Source organism: Ambystoma mexicanum, chromosome 3q (assembly GCF_040938575.1).
Source record: "Ambystoma mexicanum isolate Mex_15411 chromosome 3q, UKY_AmexF1_1, whole genome shotgun sequence".
NCBI classification, from domain to species: Eukaryota; Metazoa; Chordata; class Amphibia; order Caudata; family Ambystomatidae; genus Ambystoma; species Ambystoma mexicanum.
The window spans coordinates 624,993,853-625,013,033 of record NC_090926.1 but is presented as its reverse complement, the minus strand read 5'-3'; positions in this window follow the sequence as shown (position 1 = coordinate 625,013,033).

Below are 19,181 nucleotides of genomic sequence, written 5' to 3'. Positions count from 1 at the left end.
CTAGATCCAATACCCTTTTGTCAAAAGACCCTCCCTCCGGCCATATAGGCGTTCTGCTGTCTCCTTTTATTTCCACCACCCATTGATCATGATACTTTTGTATTTTCTCACTATACAAAGGGAGATGCTGACAAATGTGTGCTAATGGTGTTGTCCCTCCCATGATAGCGTATTTGTACTCTTAATTCTGTTCACTTCACTTTCCGGGGATAGATTCACAATCAATCAGCCAACAATTTTCTTTTTTGTGATACTTCTTTTTTAACCTGTTTAACCTTTGGCGTCAACACTATTTCGAAAAACTATTTACTTACACCACATTGCTGGAACCACAAAGTATTTAAAAAAACTTCATTATTTTGTCAAGATTCAACATGTTTATCATATTACTCACTGTCTACAAAGAAAATCCTGCCACCTCTCGGACACTCGCCCTTAGGGATCTGGGACCAACTACCCAAAGGCCTTTTTTAGAGCTACCTTCCTTATATGCAACAAATGGCACTTACAATTGTTTTTTTGAAAAAATATATATAACTGTGTTTTATTACAAACAATTTTTTTCTTTAAAACCTTTTTTAAAAAGATGTACAACAAACTACGACCCTGGCGGAGTGGGTTTACGCCAGCGGTATTCGCGGCGGACCCGTCCGCCCTACTACGAGTTCCCGTAGCGCCATGGAGCGTTTTCCGCCTGGTTTTTCCGGGCGGAGAAATCCATGGCGCTACGGAACCTTGTTGTTAATTACGCCACCGTATTTTACGGTGGCGTAATTAACGCCTTCCCCACTCCCATTATACCCTATGGGGCAAAAATGGGAATGGGGAAGGGTAAAATGGGGAATGGGGATTTACCGCCCCGCCAAGGTCGGAATGGGGCGGTAAATCCGCCAACCCCCATGGCGCTATCGGCAGCTTTCCGCCGTGCTCCATGGTGCATTTGGCGCCACGATTTCCGCCAGGGTCGTAATGAGGCCCAATGTGTAAACAGAAAAGCCCCAGAAAATTACTGTGAAGTCAATATATTTCTATATTGAGGACCAAAAAGCATTACTAAAAGAAAGAAGGAAATTACTACAAATTAAATGTGATTACATACATCATTATCATCAACATTACAGAACATTACATCCAAATAAATACTAAACCCAACAGGTGACACAAAATGTATTATTAGCATCTATGTCGGTGTTTAGTTATGATGCCTACTCTAGAGTCTCCAATACAGATAGTGGTACTCTTTGAATAACTCTAAGTACAATTTGGCTTCTAATGCCTTTTTAAGAGTGTGACATCATTCTCACAATTGTATTAACCCAACATGTTTCCTTCCCATTATCCTTAGAAAGATTGTTAATGGGAAATTCATCAGGGGAGTACTTTTTAGTCAACAATTGACATGTCCATAGCAGAATGTGTTCAGTATATGTTCTGTGCAACCTGGTGCAAACGGAAAGGCAACAGTTTTTTCGGTGTATTCTAATTATTGTACAGCGTGAACCTAAAACAAGGGGGAGAAATACAACAAGGCAAATCAGATGTGCTACTCTAAAGCAAAATATGTTTTTTGCTTAAGAGGTGTGCCTACTCTTGAAATGAATTCAAAACATGGAGGATTACCTCTTTGCCAACTTGTAAGTAGTAACAGGGGTAGTGAAAATTCTTCTTTTTTGGAAGGTCTGTTATCTGCAAAAGTGAGGTAACAAAAGAACACGACCGTTCAACAGGGTGAAAAGAACTGGTATGTATTTCAAATTTAATCAAAAAGACCCACTGAAGCTATTGTCCTGTTGTTACGGCTAGTAACCAAAGCGGTACTTTTTCTATTAAATGGGCATGTGACAGAACAATAATTTAAAAAGTATTTTAAATGGTCCAATTTACTTGTTGCTTTAAATTATGCTACATGTGTGGTACTGCAAAGTATTCATTCAGATACCCCAAGATGCATTCCATCTTTCGAGTCATACATGACCATAAATCTCGTGAGGAAACTTTTCCAAAAAAAGGGGGTCGAAAGAACGTATACGCTAGCAATGTGAAATGTTCTAAAAAAAAAAAAAAGTGACCATCCGCTGTTAGCTAACCACTGTCACCTTTTAATAGGGCGCCTGCCGGATTATGGCTTGTATGTTATGGCTCTAAACAAGATCGACTGTTCGAAATTATTTCCTTGCCAACACACTATTTTAGAAGTCTCTCGGACTATTCTGAAAAACCAAACAAACAGCACACCAACTGCTGTAATTATAGTCCGTCTTGAGGAATACTAAGCTGATTATTCCTTTTCGCTCTCATTATTTATAATTTAAATTGACCACATTCTCTTTTGCTTACCTATTGTGTAGCGCTGTGTGGACTCCAGCTCTTCCCGATGTCTCCTTGATGCAACATCCGTATTCTAATCACGTGACTACTGCGCGTGTCGTCCTGTCTTGCTGTTTATACGAACACATTGGAAAATGCATGGGCACAAAGGACATTTAATTTATTTATTTGCATTTTTAAAGCACTGACACAACCCGCGGGCATCGAGGCGCTGTTACAGGAATTCTTTTTTTTTTTGTTTTGCGTAATTGTTTTGTTGTCTTAGTTGCGTATTTATAACGCGCTTAATAAGCGGACCCGGGGATCAAACCTGTGTTGCTTCGTGTCGTCTTGCTTCTAAGGCGAACACGTTGCCGCTGAGCTATCCTCCTGGAAGGATCATCACCTCTGCAGCTCCGTATGCTCTTGTTGCCATAAAATGCTGGCTCCAAAGCTCGCCATCTTGGAAGGACTCGAACTCTGGCTATGTACGTGCGTGAGCAATGCAATTGAAATAATCACCATGCATAACGACAGGCTTATATGGTGTATTCGTGTATTCGTCCTCTGTCATTCTTTGTGTCAATGTAAAGATTTTTGTGAAGGTTGTCTGCACCTTGTCATATCAATTTTATAACTGGTCTTCTTGACTCGATTTTTGGGTCCAGATTCAATTTGTGTGTGAGATCTTGCAAAAATCGAACGTACATGTAAAACACAAATTTCCTTTTGCCATATTACTCACACATTTCATTACCAATTTTCCTGATCAACCTTCATTCTTTTGACTCACAGATACAAAGGCACCTACTAACAGAACAACATATAACATTGTTGCACATGAACATAGCACACATAAACATATAACATGAACTACATTCGCTTTGCTCCCCTTCCTAATTGTTTCTGTTTATACCCCTCAACCTTGCTTTCTCATACAATACCCACCTATAACCCCATCAATCTACCTCACCAAGAGTTCTGCTCACATAGAAAAAGAATATTCTATATTACTACTCCGAGTCTACTAAATATATGAGACACCTACTGTTTTCTCTTTATCGTCACTTATTTACCTGCACTGGACGAGACAATGCTACGCGGCGCCGCCTTCCGGCTAGGATTCCTTGTACCTCTTTACCTCTTTTTCATTTTCTCAACTAAACCTAAGGGCCATATAAAGGATAGATGAGAAAAAAGCCTCAGTGACATTCAGACAGACCCTAACTTTGCCCTCTTTTATTTTACCCACTGTTACCTGTACCCCTTCTCTTAAACCCTCTTTTTCTCCCCTGGAAGTCTCGCAGTCGGTACTCACATGTTCAGTCGGGTGGTCCGAGAGCCACCGTTCACGGTCTATCCACAATCTGGTCCGCACCCCAACCAAGCCGTGGCCTGCCTAGGTGAGCAGTTTTTAGTTGGGTATTCGGAAAACGGGAACCGTTGGACCCTCTCGTCGTGCGCATGGGCTGGTCAACCGCGGCAGCAATGGTTTTGTTGGAGGGCATCCCGGATCTCGCCACACAGCACGGGGCCTCGTGGCACCTGTCCAAAATCACGTTGCGGGGGTCACCAAATGTAAAGGCCCATCCCCATCATATCACATGCAATACAAATAAATAGACACACCCCAACAGGGAATGAGACCAAGAGAACAGGCTGCGAGAGTTAGTCTTTCTTTATAAAGAAATGACATCCAGAGAACTGTGCTGCCCGAGAGCGCTCTGGCAAACAATACACTTACAATTGAAGAAAGCATCATAAGTGATGTCAGACATAAATGTTGCAAAGTTCATCATGATTGGACACATTGTTTTATAGGCGCATATAGGTGCTGCTCCTCCATGGTTGGCTGCTGGGTTGGCGGGAGGGTGAGCCTCACAAGGTGCATCTGTCTGTGTCCAAGCGGGGCTGAGGGTCAGGTTGCTGTGAGGCAGGGTGGCAGCTAACTAAGCTAACATAGTACACTACCATAAAACATGCACTAAAAAATAGTCATTACAACTCCTTTGAGCAAATCATCATAAACCTATAAATTGTATTCGCGTAATCGCACCATTACTTATTGGGACTTATATGGGGTGCCAATTTAAGGGTCTTGACCAGTATGATAACATTGTTTGCGGGGTGGGTTTGGCCTTATCAAAGAGGCTGGGGAGGAAAAGTTGACTTTGTTTGTTGCAGGGGACAATATACTGTGACAGAGGTCTGATTTTAGCTAAGGGCATGCTGGGGTAGGCTTCACGGCAGGGTCACATATTTGTTACATCAAGAGAATACCTTGCAGGGACACAGGGTTACACTGTCAATAATTTTCCAACAGCGAGGGTGAGGAGGCATGGGCAGGTTTGTGGAGATGGATGACCCACAAGGCCTGGCTTAGGCCGGTTCACACACAGGACAGTGATCTCAGAATAAGAGAGAAATGTTACATTTGTTTTTGTAGCAATTGCCTCTGGCTCGAGCGTGAGAATGGAGCTGCAAAACTTTCAGACACAGTGAGAGAGGTTAGGGGCCCTGTGCGTGGTGTGCACGGTGCTGCTAAGGGGAGAGAAGCCTTTTCGTATTCTCGCAGTGAGGCCTAGTTCACAAGATGGAGTCGAGGGTGCACAAAATGGATGCCACGTGTCCCGCGCAACAGCCCCATAAATGCCATCATAAGGTTGATATTGACATAAGGGCAATGGAGGCTCCCCCACCTTGGAGGACCAAGTGGTCCAGGCTGTACTGAATGTATGGCGGGGGGCTCAAACGACCCCTCACTCCCGCACAGTATCATGGGACGATTGATCAATTGCCAGCCATCCACAGCCAGGTTTCCTGTAAGGCTATTATGGACAATCGATCTATATGATCTAATAGTCCGTCATCGTGAAATAGATGTGATGAGCCATGCGTTTTCCAGTTTAGCAGAAGAAACTGGGGTATAGGCCCTGGGTTATGAGTGCAAATCCCCCCCCCCATTGGCCACCATGTTAGCTAGCCAGGATCAGTGAGAGTATTCTGATGTGTTTACCCCTTTGTAACCACTAGCGTCCGCAGACGGATTGCCTAGCAGAGGAGGAGCAGTCCTATCTGGCTGAGTTGTAGGAACATTTGTGTTAAGATGGTGGCGAGAGACGAGATTAGTTAATGAGGCAGTTTGAACGTGTATGGAAGATTTGCCTGGATAGTGGACTCATGCAAAAACTGGTCTCCTGTTATAGTCATGGAGCATTCATGCCCGAGTTTGTAGATAGAGTAGCAATGGTCCAAGACATATGATAGTATAGACTCCGTGGTGAAGTACACTATTGTTTTGTTTTGTTTGTTTTATTCGTATTTATATAGCGCACAACAGTCCGAGGACATTGTGGCACTTGTTACAGTACAAAGCTTAGTTACATAGTCATTAGCAATATATATATATACAGGGTACAAAATAGTTATATAGACGTTGGCAATATATGTACAGGTTACAATATAGATATACATTTGTATTATATTACAATCAAGGATGCCAGGGCAAGGCTAGTTGAGGAAAGTGGCCTTTGGGTTGTTGCGGAAGACAGAGATGGAAGTTTCAGCTCTAAGGGTGGCCGGGAGAGAGTTCCAAAGTTTTGGTGCAATGTAGGAGAAGCCTAGACCTCCAGCTGTAGCTCTCTTTATGTGTGGTAATTGTAGCTGGTTGGTGTACTGGGCTCTGGTGGGGCGAGTGGATGTGGTCCTGGATAATGCTTCAGATAGGTATGTTGGGGCGGTTTACATCTGTGTGTGATGGTGAGGATTTTTAGAGTGATACAGTCTTTGACCTGGAGCCAACGCATAGTACACTATAAATCGTAGAGGAATAACGTTGTGAAATAGTTCCAGATCTTTTTATATAAATATCACTTGGATTTTGGTGATGGATTAACATGAGTTTGATTAGTAACACACAATAGGACCTATTTGTTTTTGTGTGTTTTTTTTAACCTAGACACCGGTTTCATGAAGACATAGGTTACCATATCAGTGTTAAAAGGAAGCAAGAGTCCCTGAATATAAACCTGAGAGTACTTAAACTCCATTTGATCAATTAACACAAAAAGTAATTTTTGACTATTAACTAGCGAGCAATATAATATTAAATAATAAAAATATAAAATAGTTCCTTAACACCTTAATGGCCGGGTGATGGATTAGTGGTAACATTTTAGCATCATAAGCATGTGAATTGACCAATATTGTGTGTTGGTGATGGACACATGACTTCAATGGTGTAGGCTTTTGTAATTAGAGCATACACTATTGCAAAGGGAGTACTACCTTCAATAATAAACATCATAGAATTAACTTTATATTTCCAAAGGAAGTTAGTAACAATCATTTATGTGTATTTCTTTTCTTTCCCCATGGCTCATCCCTGGCCTGTTTTATGGTTTGCATTTGTATCAAATGTACATGTTCTTTGATATCAAATGTCTTGATTGATTTTATAACTATATTTTATTACTGCATTGTGAATGGAATTTTGGTGTAATGTGGGTTTCATTTTGATTGCATATGTATGTGTGTATTGGTACGAAAACCCTGATGAAGACCTTTGTTTCAAGGTCGAAACACAAGTTGGTTGCGGACTAATTAAGAATCTGCATACTGAAAAACTGACCATTGACGCCTTTTGAGTTTTTCTGTATTAAAATTAGGAACAAATATCATTAATTCAAAGCGTGGCGCATGTGGTCTTTACTTATTGATGTGTTTAAATTAGTGACATTGGGCTTCTAGTCATGCTGTATGACCAATGAAAGCCTATCCACTGCAACTAAAGAAAAACTAGATTGAAAACTAAGAAGATGTTTTCATTAAATGTAGGCTTGATAGCTCAATGGAGTGTTAGCCCCTAAGTTAGTTTGGCATATTGAAGACTGGTTTCCAGACAGGAAGCTGACAGGGACCTCGCTGGTGGAGTATATCCATACTGGTTCTCCAAAATAAGAAGCCACATTTAAAATATAAGTAATACATCTCCAGATTTTCGTATAGTAAATCCATAGTAAATCCCGGGAATAAAATGTGAGATTCCATGTTTAAGAAAACTAAGTGCATTTTGTAGTGTCCGTGTAAAACTGATGTCATTTTGTGATATGTAAATGTAGTTTTGTCATTATCATTTTAAGTAACCCTTAAAATATAATTCTGGGACTGCCTATTGGCATAGAGCATGATGTGGGACATAATATCATCATGAAACATTTTCACCTGATGGTATATCTTTTAACATTCTCATCTGTAGGATCCTTGTCGTCAAATAGATAGACATCTGAAAGTAGCTCAGAGAATTCATTCTATTCACAGAAAATCATGGAAGGTTTAAAACCAATTCACTTCCTCATTCTGAAACAAAACGTGTGATGGTAAAGAGCAAGGGTGCTCCCATATTGTACCACTTACAGGACACAGTTGCTCGCCAGCCCAACCTCTGTAGATTCGAGTGCACATGAATACAAATCGATTGAAAGCTGAAGACAGACATTTATTGAAAGTTGTACACATACTTATTCAATAATAGTTGTACACGCACATGTTCATTGAAGGCTGCACACACATGTTCATTAAAGGTTGCACACACATGTTAGGGAGCCCCTGTGCCACATTTGGTTGAGACACTGGAAAAGGTATAACAGCCATCTGATTCTGTAAATGGTAAATGGTTGGGAAATTGAAGACTGTATTTTGTCGCATTTATACATCAAATTGATAATGGTAGTGAGTGGTTTTGCATGAATTTAGGCAGTTAAACATTTGTTGTGTTGACCATTTGTTATATGGTGACTTCCCTGGCATAACGCTGGAGAACACCTTTGCTTAGGTTTCACTTTACTTCTTTTAACTAAATGTGAGTTTTGTTAAATTTGCCTGTTCGTTTCCCAGAATTGTTGAGTGAGACTGTATGAGCCGCGGGTGAGACTAGCGATATCATATTAGCGTGAGCCTGTGATTCAAAAGTAAAATATATATCTCTACATCCCTAAATTAAAAGACATTGGGCAATGGCATGGGCATAGGACATGGCGGGGACAGGAGGGACAAATCCCCCCCACAATTTTAAGTGGGGGGGATATAATGTCATTTATCCCCCCCAGCATATGTGTTTGGTGTGGTGTGCAGGGATCTGTTTTTGAAGTGGAGGGAGGGGCTGCTTACTATGTAAGCTGTCCTCTCCCCGCTGGCCCCAAAAGCATGGGGGCAATACCCTGGGGGCAGATGGGTGATTATCTGCCCCCAGGGAAGGGGGGCAAACAAACAAAAAACGATTAAAAAAAAAAAACGTAGTTTTGGGTGGGGTGGGACCACTAGCCACCTGGGATTTTTGCAAGGGGGGTGGCCTTCTCCCCCCACCCTAAGTGGATGGGGGGCACCTTATGTAGCCCTCCCTGGGGGCAGGTTTCTGCCCCTAGGAAGGGGTACGTGAAATGCCTTCCATCCATTTGGGGTGGGGAGCAGAGGCCACTGCAAATATTGGCAGAGGAACCCCTCCCAAGCCTGGGGCAATACGTTTTGACCTCTCAGGGGCAGATTGTCACACACATGTGCCCATCTGCCCCTAGGGAAGGACAAAACATATATATTATAACTTGTTTTGGGTGGGGGGCCCACTAGACCACCAGGATTTTTTGTGTTTGAAAGGGGGGTGGCCCTCCCGCCACACTAAGAGGATGGGGGGCACCTTATGTAGCCTTCCCTGGGGCAGATTTCTGCCCCTAGGAAGGGGTACATGAGATGCCCCCATCCATTTGGTGTGAGGGGAGAGGCCACTGCAAATATTGGCAGAGCCACCCCACCCTCCAAGCCTGGGGCAGTACATTTTGCCACCCCCCCTGGGGGAAGATAGTCACCCACATATGCCCATCTGCCCCTGGGGAAGGGCAAACAAATAAATATATATCATAACTTGCTTTGGGTGGGGGTGGGGGGCCCACTAGACCACCAGGATTTTTGTGTTTGAAAGGGGGGGTGGCCCTCTTCCCCCACCCTAAGTGAATGGGGGCACCTTATGTAGCCTTCCCAGTGGCAGATTCCTGCCCCTAGGAAGGGGTACATGAGATGCCCCCATCAATTTGGGTTGGGGGGGAGGCCACTGCAAATATTGGCAGAGCCACCCCCCCAAGCCTGGGGCAGTACGTTTTGCCCCTCCCCCCAGGGGCAGAGGGGCACACACATGTGCCCACCTGCCCCTAGGAAAGGGGCAAAACAAATGATAACTTGTTTCGGGTGGGTGGGGGGGCACTGAACCACCATGGATGTTTTAGTGGAGAGGGGGTGACCCTCTACCCCCACCCCAAATGGATGGGGGGCATCTCATGTAGCCCTCCCTGGGGGCAGATTGCTAGCACAATCTGCCCCTAGGAAAGTGGCAAAACAATAACAAAAATAAAAAAAGATAACTTGTTTGGGTGGGTGTGGGGGTCACTAAACAACCATGGATGTTTTTAGTGGAAAGTGGGTGCCCACGGGTGTCTTTTTTTTGGAAACGCATGGGGTTCCCTGTTTTCCTTGGTGGCTACACCCAATTGTGTAAGTTGTCCACATGACACTGTGTTTCAGTGGGTGGGCAGAGGGAAATGTCTCTGAAATTTGGTGGAAAAACCCCTCAATTTTCAGACATTTCACTCTGGCCACCCACTGAAACACGCCGCCAACAACACATGACCTACCAACCTGTGTTCCCACAGGTGTACTGACAAAAACGGTACCTCACATGTGTGGGTGCACCTACCTGGGCGCAAAAGGAAGAAGGCTAACCCACTGGTAACCCCAAGTCTTTCGGCAGAGCAGATTTTGCTCATGTGGACAACATACAGATTTGGGCATAGGGTGTCGAAGCCACCAAGGAAAACAGGGAACCCCATGCATTTCCAAAAAGAGGGCACCCGTGGGAATCCACAGAGGTCTGATTTGCGCGAATCGCCCCAGAATGCATTACCCACAACCCCAGCAAAGTCTTAAATTTGGTGAGAAAACTACAATTTTCAGTAATTTCCCTCTTGCATCCCAACGAAACACGCAGCCAACACCACATGTCCTACCTTCCCGCGTTCCCACAGGTGTCCCGACGTAAACGGTACCTCACATGTGTGGGCGCAAAGGGAAACGGCTAAACCACTGGTAACCCCCAAAGGGTTTGGGGAGACAACCTACAGATTTGGGCCTAGGGTGTCGAAGCCACGAAGGAAAACAGGGTACCCCATGCATTTCTGAAAAGAATACACGCGTGGGAATCCACAGAGGTCTGACTTATGCGAATCGCCCCAGAATTCATTACCCACAATCCCAGACAAAGCGAAAATTGTGTTTTTTCCACCAAATTTCAGACTTTGTCAGGGGTCATAAATTATGGGGCAATTTGTGCAAGTCAGACCTCTGTGGATTCCCACGGGTTTCTTCTTTTCGGAAATTCATGGGGTTCCCTGATTTCCTTTGTGACTTCGACACCCTAGGCCCAAATCTGTAGGTTGTCCACATGAGCAAAATTCCTGAAAATCTGCTGTGCGAAAAGACTTGGGGTTACCAGTGTTTTAGGCTTTTCCCTTTGCACCCAGGTAGGTGCACCCACACATGTGAGGTACCGTTTTCGTCGTGAAACCTGTGGGAACGCGGGATGGTAGGCCATGTGTTGTTGGCTGCGTGTTTCGGTGGGTGACCAGAGTGAATGTGTGGAAGTCGTGTTTTTTTTCTGTAATTTTCCCGCTTTCCCCCCCAAACTGTGGAATCTTTCCCTACATAGTTGTTTCCTGACCTGCGCAAATCGCCCTTCCTAAACTTGGAATATTGTCTACTTTTCAGAAATGTATGTATTAAAATATGTTATTTTGGTTTCCACTAAATCTGTTCTTGATAGCCTGGAAATTGGCGAATCCTGCACAACAAACCATTTGTTCCTAGCTCTTACAAGAAAAACACCACAGGCTTCTTTGTACAACATTTTATTGGCATTTTCTAAAAAAAATCCAAATGTTCTCCTTTTTAGTTATTTTCTCTCACCTCCCTACAGCAAACTAGGATTTCTGGGTGGCGTTACGGCCGCCTACATGTGGATAAAAAAGTGGCCAAATTTGGCCGAGATATCTCATGTAACAAAGTGTGCCAATGGAAGTGGTCCACTCCATGCAGTTTACTTTGTGCGCTTTGATGCTTGGGGGTTTTGCGTGATGCTACACATGTAATAAATAAATAAATACATTTAACATGACCCCAGATAAATGGGAATTCGTGATCAGAATGAGTGAGCATGGCATGTCGTTGGTAAGAGGGTGTCCTGTGCTTCTTGATTGCGTTGGCAAATGCCCTTAATTGCCATCTCACGTTAAGCAGGTGATTAAACCGATCAGTGTGGATTGCGCAATAATACGTCACAGAGATATTTCAAATGGCCAATTTTGCTCTTTGGGTGACATTGTCAAAGTGGGAGAATGTTTCCCAGCATGTGCCACTTTCTCTGCGGAGTGAATTGTGCCCACCCCGAGGAAGAAGTGTGAAAAACCCACAAGGGCACTGAGCCCTGCTCTTTCTGTGTTTGTGTTCCCCACAGGGCGACGGATGCCGACGCAGACATGGGTAAGTCTCAGGTGGCAAGCCTGTACCCTAGTTGATGTGGTAAAGTATTCCAGACTTCTGAGGCTAATAACATTAGTAGCATTGAGTTACATGCCACCTGACAGGTATGTGTGATAAAGTTGCAAAGCAGAGCTGTTAGTGGGCTAAAGCAGGAGGAACGTCTGCCCACCCTCAAAGGGTACGTACAACCAAAAGTAATAAGCCCCACCCCCAATCATGACTGTAGGGGCCAGGCTCCAAACCAGGGCAAGAATGCCCTCCAATCATCCATGCCTACGAGTAGGGTACCCCTCGTGCTCCAGGAACCCTGTTGAGCAACCTCTTTGCTTTCCAGGTGATGCTAACGTTATTTAAAGCCAGAAGTCTAAAAGGTAAACGCTTAATTGTAGCTGGAAATGAGCACCTGGCGTGATCAAAATGTCTTAACCAAGTGTGACATCATCCCCTTCATTTATAAGCTATATGTGTGTTCTCGTGTTTCTTCATCCACTGAATTACTGTTAGAAACAAAGGCAAGAGTTGTGTCTCTTGTGTAGGCATTAGGAAGGCAGTTGCCAGCCTCTGGCATAATATGCCCATGTTCTTCCAATATTGGCTAGCTGTTGCCCTCTTATGGCTAGTGAGAACCATCATGGCAGTGACTGGCAAATGCCTTTCCCCTGCAGACAGAAAAGCGGAAATAAGAGACCAATTCAAGACAAGGAACAAATAGAAGTTAAGACAGACTGCCGCTGCCATTGCTGTGTTAGGGAGAATATGTTGAGTGTTCAAGCAAGGAGGTATGTATTAAGCAAGCAAGCAGTGAGACAAGGGAGAGGCAAAGAAAGGCCAGAGGGGCTCTTTGAATAATGTAACAGGGTAGAGGACCCATGCTCTGCCATCCTAGTAACATATGAGAGAAGCAAATAGATCAGCTTTGCAGCAAATGTTAAACAAGAAAGGAACAGAGTTCAGCTCTGCATTCAGAATAGCAAAGGCAAAGAAAGGCTGTGAAGCCAGCATGAGATGGAATAAGAGGGACCATACTCATCGTGAGAGGCTGACCCGGCCCTCGCAGGGGTGCTAGAGGGGCAGCCCACATAGCAGGCTGCCCCTCTGGCCACCCCCCTGGGTCCACATACACCCCACCTACTAGGCATCCCCCGGGCCTGACACATCCGGCCGCGGACCTGGGGAGTGCTTATAAGGGGGTGGGCTTGCGATCGCTCATCCTCCTTGTTTGCTGTATCCCCTCTCCCACCGGAGGACAGTCAAAGCAGCAACATCACACACCTGGTCCCTCTACTCCTCCGATTACAGGGCTTACTCAGAGGTACAGCAAGATTTCCTCTTTCTTTGAAACCCCCATCCTTCCATTCCAAGAGACACACACGTCCCCTTGCTCCACACAAAAAAAGTTGCAACTTGCAGTTGGTAGAAAAGGCTTCAACTCCTTTATTTGGCAGGAGTCCACTTACAGGTGATCTGCCTCTTAAAAAGCTGGTGTCCTAGCTCTGGCCCACTGAAAGTAATTGTTATTTCCTCTCTCTTACCATGAGCTCATAGTCAGATGAAAAATCCAGAAATGCAACATACAAAGACATGTTCTTTGCTGCTCCATCTTTTAATTTTCTTCTGTTTTCTTTTCATCTTTTCTCTTGTTTTATATAGTGATATTTGTAATTTAATACATACTGCTATTTTAATTCTAATTTTGTGCAAAGTCGAGTTCTTTGACTAAAACACAATAAATACATAAATAAATAAATAAATAAATAAAGCAAAGTCCCCCAAGATGTCCCCTGTCCCCCCCAGATTTTATGTGTCTTCTACGACCTTGCGCAATGGCATACAGTACCTTTATTTTTAGAGTGCTACACAGCACTGAATGAGAACCTTTGCATCTCCTTCCCGCCATGACATGCTTCCTTTTATCTAACAGATACAATTGCGAGGAGAAGGAGGTGTCATTCTGGAGAAGTGGGAGACTAGGAAGTGGCAGCTGCTGGCACCTGTCTGGAGCCAACACCTTACCTTGGGTTCCATGGCTGGAGGAGTAGAGAGTCCAAGATCAACACAGGCAGTTCAGTGCAGAAACAAACTATGTTACCAGATATGCAAGTCTGCATGCAGGGTGTATTCTGAATGTGGTGGGCCATGGAAAAAGAGACAATGTTTGCAGGTGGTAAAGAACGAGGTGCAGCCGCCTCTAGTGGGTGTGGCTTTCTATGCAGGAGAGTGCTGCATGGAAACCAAAGGAGCATGTAAGTGAAGGAAGAAACTTGCATTATTTGCATGCATGTGCGTGTTCAACATGTTGAGTTTTGTGAGTGTGCACGTGTGTGAATGTGTGAGGTTTCTAATGAACAGAGTGTGTATGAGGATGTGTAATTGTGGGATGTGCATTTGTAATGTGTTTTGATTGGGATAAGGTGGCATTGCGTTCAACAACTTGAGAATTTCTAGGCTTTTGTAGCATTAAATCAGAACCATAACCTCACTTAAAAAACGTTTGTTCGCTGAGTGTGTATATATATATTTGTGTATGTGCCCTACACCATTGTGCAGGCTATGAGCGTGCCGATGACATCCCAAATAACATCATCGATGACATCAGAGATATCACACGTATGACAACACGTGACACCGCTTATGACGTCACATGATACATATCAATGACATCACTGAAAACGAGAGCACACTAATAACATTGAAGATGACATCACAGATGATATCAAGTGTAACTACTTGAAATGTATCCCTTACTTTTTTCTCATTAGCGCCACAGAAACGCAAATGTACCTGGGTATGTGTGTGGACAGAGTAGTTAGTTACGGGCTCCTTGAGACAGTCTAGTAATAGTGTGGCGATTAGTGACAAGTGAGCAAGTCTAACAAGCGCAACGGGTTGGAGGACCTATGGGAACTGAGCACATTATATGTTTATTAAACATAGCAGCAGAACAACATGTTCACATGTACAACAATGGCATACTCTAAGGAGGAAAACTCAGCACAACCAGTTCCTGCTGGAATATACTTTCCATGTCGATAGACGTTTGAACATGAAGAACTTGAAATGTCAAAAATGTGTCCAAAAAATGTGTAGGGGTGCTTATTCTGATTGGTGCTAGGAAGCATCTGATTGACAAAACAACTCCACAACAAGGGTCTAAAGAAGTCCAATGAGACAAAAAACCACTACTGGTGGAAGATGTGTGACCCGAACCCGCTCTGCTCTAAATGCAGTCAGTGAAAGCAGGAAGTGGAATAGCAGAGCATAAAGTCAACCCTTTCACTAATATCTGATCAGTCCAGTGTGCCAGCGCACTCTGCAGGCTGCTGCTATGCAGTCCAGTTAGGCTGGCAGGACTCCAGTTTCACAGGGTGAATAGCCAATTACACAAGAATTTCCCATTTCCCCATAGCCATTACTGGATTTTCAGTATTTTCTGAATAATCCTTATTTAAAGTCCCACCATCCTATTGACCCGCGAGGAACCTGTAGACTTAGCCGGCACATGTTTTCCCTAATTCCTCTTTTTTTTCCTTTCCCAATGTCTGTTTATTTCCCAATGTCTGCTACCCTAAAGAAGAGAAACCCCTGTAGTGCAGGATCTCTTGAGACAACTACCAGGGCTTTCCACGGTTCTTGAGAAAATGTTGGAAACTGTGTACACCCCGGGATCAGGATTCCCAAATGTAGAAGAAAAACCTAAGAGATTTGCCAAAGAATTGGAGATGGTTATAGAGTGTTGAAACCTATTGCGGGTGGACGTGACCCAGTTGATCCAAGTCATTATCCCTGCGGAAGCAGGGCCGTAACCTGTGCAGCAGGGCAATTGGTCAGTGACTGACCCATGACTAGGGACATGCCTTTTCTAAACTGTGCCATTGAAACAGGCTGTGAAATAATACATAACTTCAAACAGACTATCCAGCGGATTCTCTGGAAAAAGACTCAAGATAGTTTTCACCAAGCATTTAGACATAATAAAACAAACTGACATTGTGGAAGAGGTAGTGGTGATAGCCTTTGATATAGGCTTATGCCTGAACGACGACAAAACTGAGCTCATAATCCTAGGCACCCCGACATACATAACTAAACTCAACACTGACTATGCCAGCTTCATTATCGATGGGAACAATATCAAAGTAGCAAAGGAAGTCAAGACCCTAGGCTTTTACCTTGACGCCACCTTAAACTTTGGCAAACAAGTCAACTCCCTAGCCTCTTCCACAGCATATACTTGCAAACTCATTAGAGCCAGCAAGCAATTCCTCTCTACAGACAGCTGCATCACGCTTGCCAGAGCCCTTATTCTGTCCAAACTGGACTACTGTAATGGTCTTTACATTGGGGCTAACAAACAGACTATCCAAAAAATCCAGGTCCTACAGAATAATGCCTTGAGAGCCGCGCTTAAGATCAACAGGAAAGAGCATATCTCCTCTATAAGAAGAGAATATAAATGGCTATCCACTCAGGACAAAATCCAACTTAAAATTGCCTCCCTTACTCACAAGTGCCTCAATAACATGGCACCACCCTACCTCATGGACAGGATACACTTAAGAACTTCACTTAGACCAACAAGAATGGTCAATGCAAATTGCCTCTATGTCCCTCGCTTTAAACGTGCCACTATTGGAGGACATAGCTTCGCAGTCAAAGCAGCACAGCTTTGGAACTCCCTACCATATGACATAAGAGAACCCCAGCCCTTTGCGAAATTTAGGCAGAATTTGACCAAGTGGCTGAGAGCTAATGACATCTAACTAATCCGACCTGCTTGACCTGACTGTCCCTACTAGCTTTCCACCTGCATGCCCCAGTTCTGATACCACTTTCTGTATTTTACTCCATTGTATATTACTGTACCTATTCCACTGTATATCACCTCCGCATTGTGAATATTCCTGTACTTTGATCACCTCCTGTATCGACCTTGCTCCAGCCCTGCCCATTCTTGCTTATTGTATACTGCATTATGACCATGCACATGTACCTGTATAGATTTTATTTATGGCAGAATGTATTATGTTTATGTAATTGTACCTGTAACAAAGCTGAGCATATTCTTGTCTTGTGCGCCCTGATGCTCCAGGGCCTGGCGCGCCCTACAAATAATAAACTAAACTAAACTAAACTAATAGGACTGCCCCCAAAGATGCATCAGCAGCTCAAAATGATCTGCATTGTGTGGAATAAATCTGCCACGGTAACCAATTCCATCAGTGAGGATGTATGGATTCAATATTTAAGGGAGTCTCAAGGAACACGCATCTCACTCCCTTAAGCAATACCTCACGTCGGCCCTGATATACTTAGGCAGAGGTTTGACATGGCAAATATTCTTATTGCCAATCAGTAAATTAAATCTGGTTAGGGCACCAGAGCCTGACAGCCTAGCTATTGTAGTATTACGTAGAGACTCTGATTACTGAGCATCTATCCATGTCATGTTATTTTATAAGGTATTTCATGAAGGGAAATTTCAAGGTCATGGAAAAAGGCTGTGCTCGTCCCATTATTCAAGAAAAACTCTAGGGCTTATCCCACTTATAGAGTCTTATGGCTGCTTGACATTCCTAGCACGGTTTTTGCCACCTTTATGCTAATGGATCTTCAGTGATGGTTTTGTACAGGTTCTGCCACTATCCATAATATCCTGGCATTAAACACAGCAATAGCTACTGTTCTAAGGCGATCTAACCCCATTTATATATTTTACATGCCGATTTCAAGGCAGTATTTGACTCAGTGGATAGACCTCTACTTTGGTATAAATTGGTGAGCTGGAATATACCTCCTAATCTGCTTAATGTGTTTATGCAGTTTGTGACAGGTCCAGCGTGTGACCCTGTCAAGGGGGGAAAAGGGAGCCCACTCCAACCCAAAATGGTGTCTGAGTGCAAGCAGACCCCCTCTCCACTCCGCTTACCTGCGGTGAAGCCTCCAGGATGCAGAAAGAATCTCAGCAGCTGGTGGAGACGTGCACTAGGAAGACGCTGGTGATCGAGTTGGCATCCCTGGCAAGGGGTGGCAAAACACACCACAACACTGGCCGCATGATGTAGCAAGAACAGACGTGGCATCAAGGGGTGCTGTGTCCATCACAGCACCGACTGCTCCCGACGAATTGGTCGGTGCAGGTTAAATGCAGTGGTATTAATCTATACTGCCTCATTACTGCACCGCCCAACAACAAGCTGGGCGGAAAGTGTGAGGATTCACTTCCAGCTCTGAGCTGAAGGTAAATCCACCAGCTTTACATCTGATTTTGGCAGAATACCACTGGTAGGATTACCGCCATGGTTATTCCACTGACATGCCCCATGGAGTTCTAGGGACTCCAATTAAATAGGGACTAACACCACCACTTGTAATCCAGCTATATTACCGCTGGAGCAAGTGGTGGTAACAGTAATTCTGTTTGGTGGTATCCCAGTGGCAAATCCACTGGGAAACCACCAAACTTGTAATGAGCCCCAACGTCTGCTGGTGTCTGCCCTCCTCAGGGGACTGCACAAGCTCACCAGGGATTATTTTACATATTAAATAAAAGCCTCCAGAGCGGCCTTTTCCTCCACTAGCCCACCAGGCAAAATATTTATTTTAAAAGTCCCCAACGAGGCTTTCCATGCAACGTTCATGGACCCCAGCAGGGTCCATGTTGGAAAAAGGCAGGGCTTGTCAGGCATTTCCATCCTTCCCCTGGTCTACACCTGGAGCCAGGTAAGCAATTTGTTTAGGGAAGTGGCCAATCCTGGGAGGGGAGGGTTTATTTAAGTAAGCCTGTGTGAATGGATTAGTGTGGGTTAGTTGGGTGAGGACAGGAGGTAGTGGAGGATGTCCGAGAGACCAGTGGAGGCGAGAGCAAAAGGAGTGCAGAGTATATTCTTCAGAGGGGGGGTCTGTGGAGTGTTTGAGTATGCAAATAGAGAACACGAGTAGTAACGTTAGAGTAGGAGTAGGAGTGGCAGAGGGGTAGTGGTAGGATTGGCAGAAAAGGAAAAGGGGTGAGCAGGAAATCATATCCCTGGGTTCTATGATAGTGGAAGGGACAAGCAGGGAACCATTCCCTTGGGTTCTGTTATAGCAAAAGGGTTTAGCAGGGCACCATATCCTTGAGGTTTGAGAAATAATAGTAGTAGTTGGGAATAAAAACAATAGGTATCAGGAAAAGCAGGGTAGCCAGTGAAAGAAACAGGCAGTAGAGAGGTAATTGGTAGTAGAGGGTGAAAGCGAGCCATAGTGAATAGAAGAGTCTGACATTAATAGTAGTGGGAAATAAAGGAAGGACAGGGATA